Source organism: Tachysurus fulvidraco, chromosome 21 (assembly GCF_022655615.1).
Source record: "Tachysurus fulvidraco isolate hzauxx_2018 chromosome 21, HZAU_PFXX_2.0, whole genome shotgun sequence".
Taxonomy (NCBI): domain Eukaryota; kingdom Metazoa; phylum Chordata; class Actinopteri; order Siluriformes; family Bagridae; genus Tachysurus; species Tachysurus fulvidraco.
In genome coordinates this window covers 7,783,983-7,796,847 of record NC_062538.1, presented here as the reverse complement: position 1 = coordinate 7,796,847, position 12,865 = coordinate 7,783,983, and positions in this window count along the sequence as shown.

Here is a 12,865-nt window from a genome sequence, read left to right as displayed (position 1 = left end):
ACAAACAGGTATAGAAAAGTGCATACTGTAAGTATGTGATTTGGGATGCATTTATGTGACTTTAATCCATTTAAATATTTACTTTCTGATGCAATCTACCGTATAGTAGTTTTAAGCAGTTGTTTCCTCATAAACACTCTTGATTTTCTCTTGGAGTTAGTCAGACAAAAACCTAAAGTAACAGCTAACTGTAAGAAAGTGTTGACATTTTAGACTCCTTCTCCTCACTGTTCAGCATTTCAACAATGACACGTTTACAACAATCGCACTTTCATGTATTAGATTTAATGCCGAAATATAAATAGGGTTTGCCAGCCGAATCAACAACTTCTGTCCAAACAGATTGAAGAATTCAACAGTGCTCTTGTTTAATACATTATTATCCATGAAACATTATACAATTTCTAAGAAGTCTCAAGGTTGTTCTTTCCTTGTGTGATGTTATAGCTCTCTTGGAGAGTGTTAAATTTGAAAGCTCCCTCAGACACCATTCAGCAGCATCAGTTAAAGCTAACATTAACGCTTGTTAGAACACAATATGACTGTTTAAAGTGTAATAAAGATTTTCTTGTGTTAATGAAAAGATTGTTCGTTGCAACGCTACACTCTCTAATATTCCAGCCTTTATAATACAGGGCTCCGTGGTGCACAGAACGCTGAACATCACACTTCATTTTTCACCACAATGTCAAGCATGACAGAAAATCTAGCACTCAAAGTAAGTATATTCCCCAGTGCTCCATCTTCAAGCTGCATCATGCTCCTGTTTTGACCTTGCTTTTCCATGCCAGTCCCAGCAAATCACTCTGTAGATGCTGACCATGAGATTTTGGCTTTTTATTATTTTTATTTCTGGTTTGTATGATACTTGGTTTTTGATTGCCTGTGCATGAGCACAGCGCCAGAGTTGTAACACTGCCAAAGCTCAATGTCACCTTCTACCTGGATGCAAGGACTCTTAAGGTGTTTCTGCCTGCATGGATGTTGGGTGGTATCGTCTCCAGTCGAGAGAGAAAAAAGGGGAGAAGAGTGTGGGTGGGTGGGGGTGGACAAAAAGCCAAAACGGTGGGGTGGTACATGTGAAAATTGTGTCCAATCATTTTTCATTTTGAGATAAAAAATGTGCAAACAAGGATGTAATATTTGAGTTTATTTTTGCAGTCACTAAAACAGGACACAATTTAAAAGTAAAAAATATATACTTCTATTTACAAATCTACAAAATGGTCATTAACAGTAATGAGAGTTGATTTACAAACATACTAACAATGTGGAGTAATGTGTATGGCAATGTAGACAGTGTAAACAAGGCAGAAGTGTGATATACAGTAAGAAGCAGTATTGCCTTATTTTCTAACTGTAGTGTAATAACAGTGTAAACCAAGTTAAGCTGGAAGTAAAAGTAAACTATTGTGAACACTTCTTCCTCTGGTTAAGATGTTTGCTCTGGAAACGTATCCGGTTTCCAATAAAGCACTGATTAAAAGTGATTGACATGTACAGAAATTGACATGTACAGAAATACATTAATTTTAAAAACAATTTAATCAGCGTGGAAAATATCCGGCCGCCATGTTGTCCTCTGGTCCACTGGGAGCAGAAAGTTTAAAGTTTAAGGCTTTTCGTTCCTGATCTGAAGGTTTGGGGTTCAAGCCATTGCACCACCAGGCTGCCACTACTTAACCCTTCCTCCTCTAGGGGTGCTACATTATATTTGACCCTGTGCTCTGACTTTCTAACAATCTGGGCTTATAGGAAAAAATCATTTCATTGTGTTCTACTGTATACGTGACAACTGTATCCTCTTTAAATGCTGCCTTGCTGCTAGTTTTAAAAGGCATGTAGTGATTAATATTAGTAGTACATCAGGCACTAACAGATATCAGGCACTTAATATGCATATACCTTGTGCTGCTTGTAATATTTAGAAACTCTATGTTTGCATATACATTTTCCTTCCTTTTCAAAATGGCATCATGTCCTTATACATGTATGTACTCATGCATTATGAAACCATAACAGTTATACCTGCTGTTGATGCACTGCTCTTTATACCACTCTGTTTTTCATGAATTGTTCATGCAAGAGACTCATATTCAAACCATGATTTCTCTTCATTGCAAGGATTTTATGAAGCCGAGTTGAGACTATGCATGGTTTGAATACCTTTAGATGTGTTTCTTGGCAGAATAACACAAAATAGTGGTATAATTCCAGTACTCACTCACACAGACACCACAAATTGCCATGTTATGAATTCCATTTTAGCCATCTATAGACATGAAACTACCCTTTACAGGAGCTAAATGGACTCACTGATGGCTGGTAGGAAGAAAGTGGAAATCATTCACTTCAACAATAGAGGGTCTTAATGGTGTTGGCCCTTTTTACAGTGCATGCCAGGTCAATAGGTGCAAAGGAGACTGATTCATGAAATTGCTACAGATTTCCAGGTAGTGAGATGGTGGAATAGTGTATTAAACTCAATATAAGGTTTTGGATCTGAGCAGTGTTTCATAGGAACAGGTGAGATTGAGTCATTTCTCTGTGTTTTGGAGTCATATGAAGGTCTTATTTACTGATTCAAAGATTAGCAATAATTCCTTCTTTTCAAAGGCAATCACCTCACTTTATTAGTGTCATGGAGGTCATTGAGCCCTTGGTGAGAAGCTTGACTGTGCAAGAAATGGTCTCCCTAAGCAGCGCACCTTATATTAAAAACATGTATTCCTCTGAAAAGAACTATTAATTTACCACTGGGTTGAATCTAAACAGAATAATAGACTCTGCACACTACTGAACAGATGACTTGGAGTAAATGTTTTCCCTAAAGAACGTGTGCGCTGTGTAGATTATCCATCAATTCTGTTTGTGTAATATTCTAAAGCAAACCCAGCTGGTGTCATGCCGTAATGCCATCGTACCGTTTGCATGTCACAGGCGGTAAAAGCTTCTAACAGCATGCTACTCTACGTGAACCTTATTTTAGGGCTTTAATGGCTTTTGGCTGGCCTGTCATCACATCTAGACGTTTTCTGTCATGGCGTTGGTGACAGCAGCAGCCTGCCGAGCCGCAGTGATTTTTCCATCAGTACCAGGCAAGATCCAGAGGCACAATCTATAATCTGAGATCAGTAAAGAGAGTCAGTGTTCTCATTACACATTACTTTAGGAATAGTGCAATGAGCCTTTGTCACAGACACAAGTGATGAAAAGTTATTGGAAAGTGATTTTCGACATTGTTCTGACTTTATTAGAAACTTTCTGGCAATTTATGGAGGTAAAATCTTTTTTCATTTAGTTAGTCTCTAAAGGATTGGGAATGGGAAACTTGTATATTAAATCAGTTGATGAATATTGTGCTTATGCTTCACAATATCATATACGTTTCTATGAACTGAGCATAACGTGACTGCACAGTGGCAATTGCCAAGCTTGAAACGAGCCTTGCCAAGCCACTTTCCATCCCACTATCATTTTTATCCTTTTTGATTACATATAGGGGGGCACGGTGGCTTAGTGGTTAGCACGTTCGCCTCACACCTCCAGGGTTGGGGGTTCAATTCCCGCCTCCGCCTTGTGTGTGTAGAGTTTGCATGTTCTCCTCGTGCCTTGGGGGTTTCCTCCGGGTACTCCGGTTTCCTCCCCGTTTCAAAGACATGCATGGTAGGTTGATTGGCATCTCTGGAGAAATTGTCCGTAGTGTGTGATTGCGTGAGTGAATGAGAGTGTGTGTGTGCCCTGCGATGGGTTGGCACTCCGTCCAGGGTGTATCCTGCCTTGATGCCCGATGACGCCTGAGATAGGCACAGGCTCCCCGTGACCCGAGAAGTTCGGATAAGCGGTAGAAAATGAATGAATGAATGATTACATATAAACAATTCAATCAAATATTATAAATTAAATCCAGCCCAGGGGGGCATGGTGGCTTAGTGGTTAGCACGTTTGCCTCACACCTCCAGGGTTGGGGGTTCACACAAGAATCACACTTAGCAGTATAGTTGATCCATTCATTTTTGGGAGACAGAAGAAAACTGGAGATGACACTTTGCATGGATACAGAGTGAACCTGTGAATCTCGCAAACTTGTCATTGGTCACCACTTTATTTTTGGAATTTTTTTTGTTTGTTTGTTGTTTTTTTGCAAAATCACTTTCATTATGTCTACAATGGGCTGGTGTTCCATCCAGGATGAACTTTGTGCCCAGTTTTCCCAGGATATGCTCTGGATCCAACAAGACGCTGACCATGATGAAGTCCATAATGAAGATGAGTGAAGAACTTAAGGTCTAAAGGTTAGTTTAAAGTTCTGAGTTCTTAGATTGCTAATGAGTTTCTACTTGAAACTCTCTAGAGTTACACCTAGAAACTTTAAGTTTCCCTCACGGATGAAAAAAACAGAATACTATTTAGAACTAAAGCTCTATGACATTTTGCAATGTTATTAAATGATGTGATTAAATGAAGAAAAAAACAAGCATGTCTACATCACTACTCTATTGAGGAGGAAATAGTTTCTTAAGGGGCCTTTGGATAGTTATGGGCTCTTAACACAGTAAAAAAAGTTCTGTGCATAACCTTTAAGAGTCTCAAATGAAATAGGCATTAAGTGTGCTACTTGAAACTTGCTACTTTTTTTTAATATATATAAAAGTGTACACCTAATTAGGTTATCCCATCCTTTAGGGTGCTCTTGCCCTCATGTCTAAGAGGTCAATGTATGCATTTAAAGAGTGTATATTATGCTTAATACCAAAATCCCTATACTATTAAATGACAGATTAAATCTAGAACTTAAATTAAGCATACTTCAGTTGTACCTTCAGGGGAACCTTTAACTCTACAGCAGAGCATTTCCATATCAACAAATGTTTCAAGTGGAGCTTTTTGGGACACTAAAAGCCCATTACTATGAACACTGTTAGAACTCTTTTCTAAGAGTGCAGGCAGTGGTCAAAACCAACAGACAAGGATATGAAGCATTTTGTGAAGTTCATTTTGAAAGTCCAGCTGAGAAACTGAATCCTAACAGAAACATGTGATATGAAATTACAGAGAAATCTAAGGTATTCTCAAGGAAGACAGGATAAAGGAATACAAATGACAACCATGGTAACAGGATAACGAGAACAGGAAACACTGACTATAGTAGTAAACTAGAGTAAAGAGACAATGTACAGAGAATGATAGGTAAATGACGGTGTGAGAAGCAACATAGTCCACAGTGTTGTTGAATTTTCAATCCCAGGGGTCAGTAGGTGTTGATTCATTTTATATAACAGCAGTTTCATCAGGAGCTTTGGATGTAAGACAAATCAAAGGATTGTATTAATGTGCTCAGTCTAATATATTAGACTGTGATGCATTAATGAATTCTAATACAATATGTAGTTGTAGTAACTAACACGTTATTACTCACTCATTAACATAAGAAACTACAATTTAATCATGTAATCAGTGTAATCATTAGCAAATTTCTATTAATATTATAAAAGGAATAAAACACTTCAGGACATGATCTACAGTGGTAACAGTAACTCTGCTTCATGTTGGGCTGCATCACATCACCATGCTGTTCATTATTTTGCTGTAAAAGCCTTTATTCAGTATACTTTTCAATAGCTTTTTTTTTTTTTTTTTTTTTTTGGCTCAATAGTTCCTTGGGTAGGTAGGGGTTCTTGAAATCCTAAAAAGCCATTGCTTGGATTCTTTCTTGAAAGATGGTAGCATTTTATATAGAACCCATTATGCCTTCAGTTCCATGTCAGCACAGAAAGTTAGTGCTAAAATTTATGATAGCGTTACTGCTCTCCATATAAGCTGATTAGTGGGTAACCCCAAAGCATCATCTGAAATGGTATATTATCTGTTAACAGAAAATGAATATACAGTCCAATGGTTTCATCATTATTCCCTTTTTATACGGAATTATATTTCCAGAAATTTCTATTGTATCCCACTCTTCTCTTGTTAACAGTTTTGACCACCTTGACTTTTATGAGTAAATAATAGTTGCTTGTCATTAGTGTTAGCCGGTATAGTGCTGTTGATTTCCCTCATGGTAGCTACTAGGAGCTGTAACTACATCTGTCTGCACATTGAGAGCTGGTTCAGACCATCCAGAGACAATAATTGGTAAGGTGCAGTCCCTGAACATTTACCTCCAAGTTTTACAGCACAAATACCCACACAAGGAGACTTAATTTACAGAAGCTGTTTGTGGAGCAGTGGGAGATGTGTGTAATAGTGATGTGTGACATTGCTGATGTTCCTCTGTCAAACCTACGCAGACAGAGCATTCAGGAAATAAGTCACCACTGGTCCATCTCTCACTCTGGTAATTCTTAGCAGTGGTACTGTAGATTTGATTTGGGGTTTTTGGTAGCAATCTTAATCATGCAGATAAAAATATGATATAAAAAGCTTTATTGTGGTATGTTGCTAAAACTTACAATGCAAAGTAAGTTAGACGTAATCATTTCTGCATTAGCTCTATTATTATAATATAACAGTCAACACGCTACTAGTTTAGTTATGTGTTTAGCATTTTATGGTAGTTAAGCCCATTTCTTAGTGTTTTTTCAGGTATTTCATCAATTTCTTTTTTTTTTATTGATAGCAGAGGAGTCAATAATTAAAGTATGCAAATGCATGAGACACTTCATTGGGAGCACTAGGCTAATTCTGGACAGGGCTTCTCAGTTTACTCAAAACAGCCTTGATTCTTCATAGCATGGATTGCACAGGATGTTAAACAAAAAAAAAAGATTTTTTTAGTTGTGCTTTCATGCTGAAAATCTCACTTTCTCAAAGATTTTTCAATTATATTAAGATCTGGAATACTGGGAAGGCCTCTGAAGAACACTGACCTCATTGTCATGTTCAATAAACCAGTTTGAGATCAACTATCATGCTGGAAGTAGCCATTAGGAGATGGGAAAATTGTGGCCATGAAGGGATGCAACAATACTCAAACAGGTTGTGGCATTCAAATTATGATTGATTGGTATTTACAGGCCCAAAGGGTGAAATGAAAACGTTCTTCATTCTATTACACCACCTCTACCAGCCTGGACTGTTGACACATGGCTGTTTGGGTCCATGGATTCATGCTGTTGCCGCCAAATTCTGATCCTACCATCTGTATGGTAGAAATATTCAAACTACCCCGTCTGGTACCAACTAAAATTGCATGAATGAGTAGATGTACAGGTGTTCCTAATAAAATGCCCAGTGAGTGTATAAACCAACAGCTGTCATGTGACCAAGCAGAAATCCCCAAACAAACCTACATTCTCAGCAAGTCTGATATAATTCATCTGTGAGATATGCAGTACTAACTGCACTAGGAAAGCTTGTTTAGGATCTAAATATGGACTATAAATGTATGTATTATGAGGTATATTACATTTTGTGTGCTGGAGGATGGAATATTTTCAAGTATGTTTGATTTTCTTTCTCACGTTGTGTGAATCCTTCTGTGTGCGGTTGTATGTACAGCGATGGGAAACAACCAGAAGTCAATAGAAGAAAATCAGATTCATCTCTTGCGTGTAGCAGATTAGGCTTACAGTTAATCATCTATTTATTTCTACATGATGACAAAGGAAAAAAGGTGAGAATAATAATAATAATGTTTCTATATGAAATTTATTAGCATGTCATATGTTTATGGTTTGATGAACAGCAGAAATAAAAACAAGCGTGAAACGATTCTTTTTTTGGAACAAACTCTAGTTCTCTTTGCACAACAGACCATCATCTCTGCCTGCATCCTCCAGCCAATGTTTTCTCAACATTTTCTCTTAGTTCTCTTTTTTTTATTGTTTCCATACAAAACAGTGACAAAAAAAAGTCACATGATAGAGAGTACTCGTGTTTATTTTTGAGAAGAAGAGGGATTTGAGGATCTGGCATTTCAGCAGAGATCTCTCCAGGTGAATGACTGTGTAGTTTGAGTGCTTCATCCAGTGCACACCTACAACTGCCCACCAAACATCTGATCAAGTGAGTTTTCAGCGTAAAAAGGACTGTCAGTTCGGAGAATTTTAAAGTGTGTAGTGTGCTTACATTTATCTACATTTATTGCCTACAGCCTAATATCTTGGTAAAAGGACACACAAACACACAATAAAACAATTCCACATTACTTCTTGTGAAAAATCTTATATTTGAGATGTTTTGGACAGAAAAGTCTATTTCTCAGATGGTTAAAATATGGGACATTATCTGAAGTATTAAGATGCTGATGTTTGTCAAAATAACCTCTGTAGTCCCTACGTCCTGTGTGTATATTCACAATCATTTGCTATCATTTCCAGGTGATTTCTAATATGAGGATTCATGTACTCAAGTTTAAACAATACACAGTAAGCCTCATGCTACCAGAAGTTCTAGGCTCGATGGTATTACATTAACTTAGCCTTGTGTTAGATTTCTGTGGAGCTTTACAATGAATAATTGTTAGTGCTCGCTTGCTCATTCTTCCATGATGACAAATTATGATGTTGAGCAATTCATCAGTGTGACAGCAACACATTTCTATTTTGGTCAAACTGTATTTCTGTTTAATGAAGTGTTGCAATAAGGGGTTTATTTGTTTGTTGTTTTCTTTTTCATTGCACATTTATTAAAATAAACAGATTATCAGCAAATGACCTTAAAAAAGTCCATTATTATTTCTTCAGTAGTAAAGAATACTGTAAAAGACAGAACAGACTTTGCAAGTACACAAACTATGTGGGTTGGTTAGGGTTCGCTTCTGCCCTGACATTCTCCATGCCAACAATGATGTCACTGCAAAATAAATTTTTATTTGTATATCACATTTCACAATTAAAAGTTGGCAGGAAAAGCAAATGAAAATAAAACAAAGAGGCAGTAAGTAAGCACTAAACCAGCTACTACAGAATGTTATTGAAGTATTCATGAATCATGTGACAGGTTCTTAAACTGTTCTTGACTAAAACAAACAAACAAACAAATAGATAAACAAACAAACAAACAAACAAACAAACAAACAAATAAATAAATAAATAAATAAATAAATAAATAAATAAATAATAGTTTATTGCTAACATAATTTTCCTAGAATTGAACCTTTACTAAAACACACACTCCACACACCAACCACATTATTAGGAACAGCTATACATTTGCTAATTTCTGCAATCATCTTTCAGCCAATCAGGTGGCAGCAGCACAATATAGTCAGGTCAGGTGAAGAGTTCACCTAAACTGTATATTTTAAAGACTGGTAATGTATCACTGAACATATGTCTGCTGTAGGGCTCAATTTCTTGTTCTTAGCTAGCAGGAGTGGAAACTGCCTCTGCTGTTGCAGCCCAAATATTCAATGTTCATGTGCATAATACTTCAGCCCAAATACTTCAAAGTTCATGTGCATTTTCATTTCACTTCGAAGTTCATGTAAAGTGTTGTGCATATCGAGATGCTTTTTCTGCTCACCACGATAAAGAGTGGTTATTTGAGCTACTCTAGACTTCATATTTGCTCAAACCAGTCTAACCTTTCTCAGGTAAACACTCTCATCAACAAGGCATCTCTGCATTTCAGAAAAAAGCTGTCTATCTGGTGCCAACAAACAAGCCATAGTAACACTAACCCTAACTTTAACTACAGAGTCTCATTCTAAAAATGCTAAATAAATATTTTAGAATAACAATATTGTGTTTAAACGGAGTGTCTACTATAGTCCACTGAAGTCCCTACACCTGCTGTTACTATAGAAACTATAATGTGTTAGAAACCTGTCATTTGCCTGGATATGATTTCTGAGCTGCTCTTATATAAAATTAATCAACACCTTCTGACCAATCTGAATTGAAACTCATGACAGCAAGATACATTACACTTTGCTAAGAACATTTTTTCCCCTGAACATTACCTACATAATTAAATAGTGAAATGTTTCTTGTGAAAGGGTTTCCAATGTATCTTTATAAGTTGATATTTATATAGCTATAACACTTATTTTATACATTATTTAATAAGCATCTCATAGTAAGCATACTGTAGGTGTTTGCTCATTTTCACAATGAAGAAACATAGATACATAGGATGACCCCTTGCCACGGCTAATTCACAGTCAAATGGCTACAGAGCTCAAGAGGTCTGGTGAGGGGACGTGCGGAAAAATTTAGGGTATTTGTCCAATTTGTCTCTTAGTTAAATGATATTTCAGTTAAAATTAGATGATGTTAGAATCAACTATGTGACCAAATATATGTGCACACCTGACCATTACACCCATGTGTGGTTCTTCACCAGGCTGTTACCACAAGGCTGTTACCACACCATTGTATAGAATGTATACTGTAGCATTACATTTTCCCTTCACTGGAACTAACATGCCCACGTATGTTCCAGCATGACAGAATTCTTGTGCACAAAGCAAACTTCATGAATACATGGTGGAGTGGAAAAAATCAAGTGTCAGAGCCCTGACCTCAACCCCACTGAACTGGAACTTAGACTCTGCCCCAGGTCCCCTACCCCAACATGAGTGCCTGACCTGACTAATGCTTTTGTGGCTGAATGAGCACTAATTCCCACAGCTACACTCCAAACTATAATGAAAAGCCTTCCCAGAAAAGTAAAGGATATTTTAACAGCAACTGAACTAAATCTGGATTGGGATGTTCCAAAAGCACATAATGTTGTGATGGCAGTTACTGAAAGTCAATGAGTGGGTTAATGCGAGTGTTTAAAAAAACTTTAGTAACAGTATATAGCATATAGAGAACCTAAAATAAGTAATTTGGTTTTATGTGCTATGTACACAGTTAATCAATGTTTTTCAGTTTTTGGAACAATATGAATTAGCCATATCAATACATAAATATGTATTTTCTTAAATAGATATGACATGCCTGAGGGGTAATATTAACTCTTGAGAACTTAAGAACTAAAATGGTTATAAAAAAGTTATAAAGAAACACAATACATGCTGTATAAACTTATGAAAATGAAAATAGGACACTTAACCTTCAGAATCCACCATAACCCTGACTGGGACAAAATTGCTACTGAAGATTAATGAATGCAATACACACAACATGTTCTTAGTTAAAGATTTCGTCTGGAAAACATAACAGGCTTTCCTTCTTCTTTAAAGATACTCCATATTGACTTGGCACAAAGCTCCCTTGGCTTTAATGAGTGTGCTATTTGTTTTGATTGTTGTCTTTTGTTAAATTTGAAGTTTGCTTTCTCTAGTGCTAATCTTAATGCCTTTGTATTTGCATAACACCGTTTTGATTGCACTGAGGCATGAATTTAATCCGAAGAACACACTTCACTCGTTCGGGGACCTTTTTAGCATTCTCCAAAGATTTTCAGAGATTATTTAACCATATTCATAAGCAAGCATATGGTCTCATAAGCAAAGTCTTAGTCCAGGTAACAGCCCATGTACATGAAAAAGTATTGAAAAACACTTTGGAAATTAGGGTTCTAGTTCAATGTGTTCTAGTTGTGGTTATTGTTGTAGGTTTCTACATATAACTGTTAAAGGTCGTTAAATTGGGTTGTGGTCATGATGGAGTCAGAGCTCTTATGGAATAAAAGGCACAAGGCCAGAATACATCACAGATTGGTGTAGTCCGGTCAAGTCCACTGCAGGGCACATATACAGACAATTTAGAGAATGTCAATCCACCCACTGGCATGTGTGTTGTAGGAGTGAAAAAATACAGAACCCAGCATCCAGCAATGCTACCTGCTGCATTGGCATGCCACTCAAGTACAAATATGAAAAGCTCACTATTGAAGAGAAACCTGAATTTGCTGCACTGTAATTACAGCTTTAAATTCCGGCCTGTGCACAAGAAGAATCTCCAATAAAGTAGGACAAGTGCTAATCATTTCTAGACTAATCTTGTCACTCTACTGCCTTTCTGATTCTTAAAGTAAGCCACAGACCTTCAAAGACTGTCCTGACTCACATCTCTCATCATCTTTTGCGCCATGACGGAGGAGGAGGTAAAGGTGTTAGTGCCCTGAGCCTTGGAGCTCCCTCTGAATCCAGTGCTACTCGCCCACAGCAGCCAAAGAGACATTTCCTGAGTGCAGCATGGCCTGATAAAGTTAATGAGCTGAAATACAGCAGTGAGACGGCTGGAAAAATGCATGCAAGCCGCTGGTGTAGACTTATCTGTCTTTCACACAAAGGCCGGCCTCTCCCTGTGCCCCCTGTGGCCCAGCAGTAGCAGCACAACAGCAAGCCGAGGCTGACCTTTTCCAAATGCTGCATACACCAACCTGCTTTATTGTGGTAAGCACTGCTGAATACCTGATCCCCGTAAGGTTTTATCGCAAAGGAAGTACTTGCTGTGTGGGGGAAAAAAAACCCTTAGGATCAACTAGACACACAAAAGTACATTTTAGAAGATGAACCAGTTTTGTTTTTAAACTCGGCATTTCTTGAGATCAATATGATACAGTGGTTATCACAAGACAATCAGATAAAATACCTGTAAGTCCATCGATAATAAAATGTTCCTCAGTCACTATATCTACCCTGTAACCATTTCATTTAGTAAATGAAACATATATATACATATTGATTATCTTATACTTAGAAAGCCTATTCACAGTAATAGAGTATTAAAGAAATGGTGTGATGAAATATTAAATTGTAATTACCTCATCAATCCAGATGCAGTCGATCCGCCAGGATATTTGGTGTCTGATGTTTGCTTTCTGAAGTTTGCACTGGAGCAATAAGGCTTATGTAGCTATCATGTATTGAAAGTCTCTCACCCCAAATCTTTCCTGTAAATATCTGTTCAGTGCGCAGCCACTTCTTCTGTTATATCATATAGACTTAGAAACAAAATAGCTC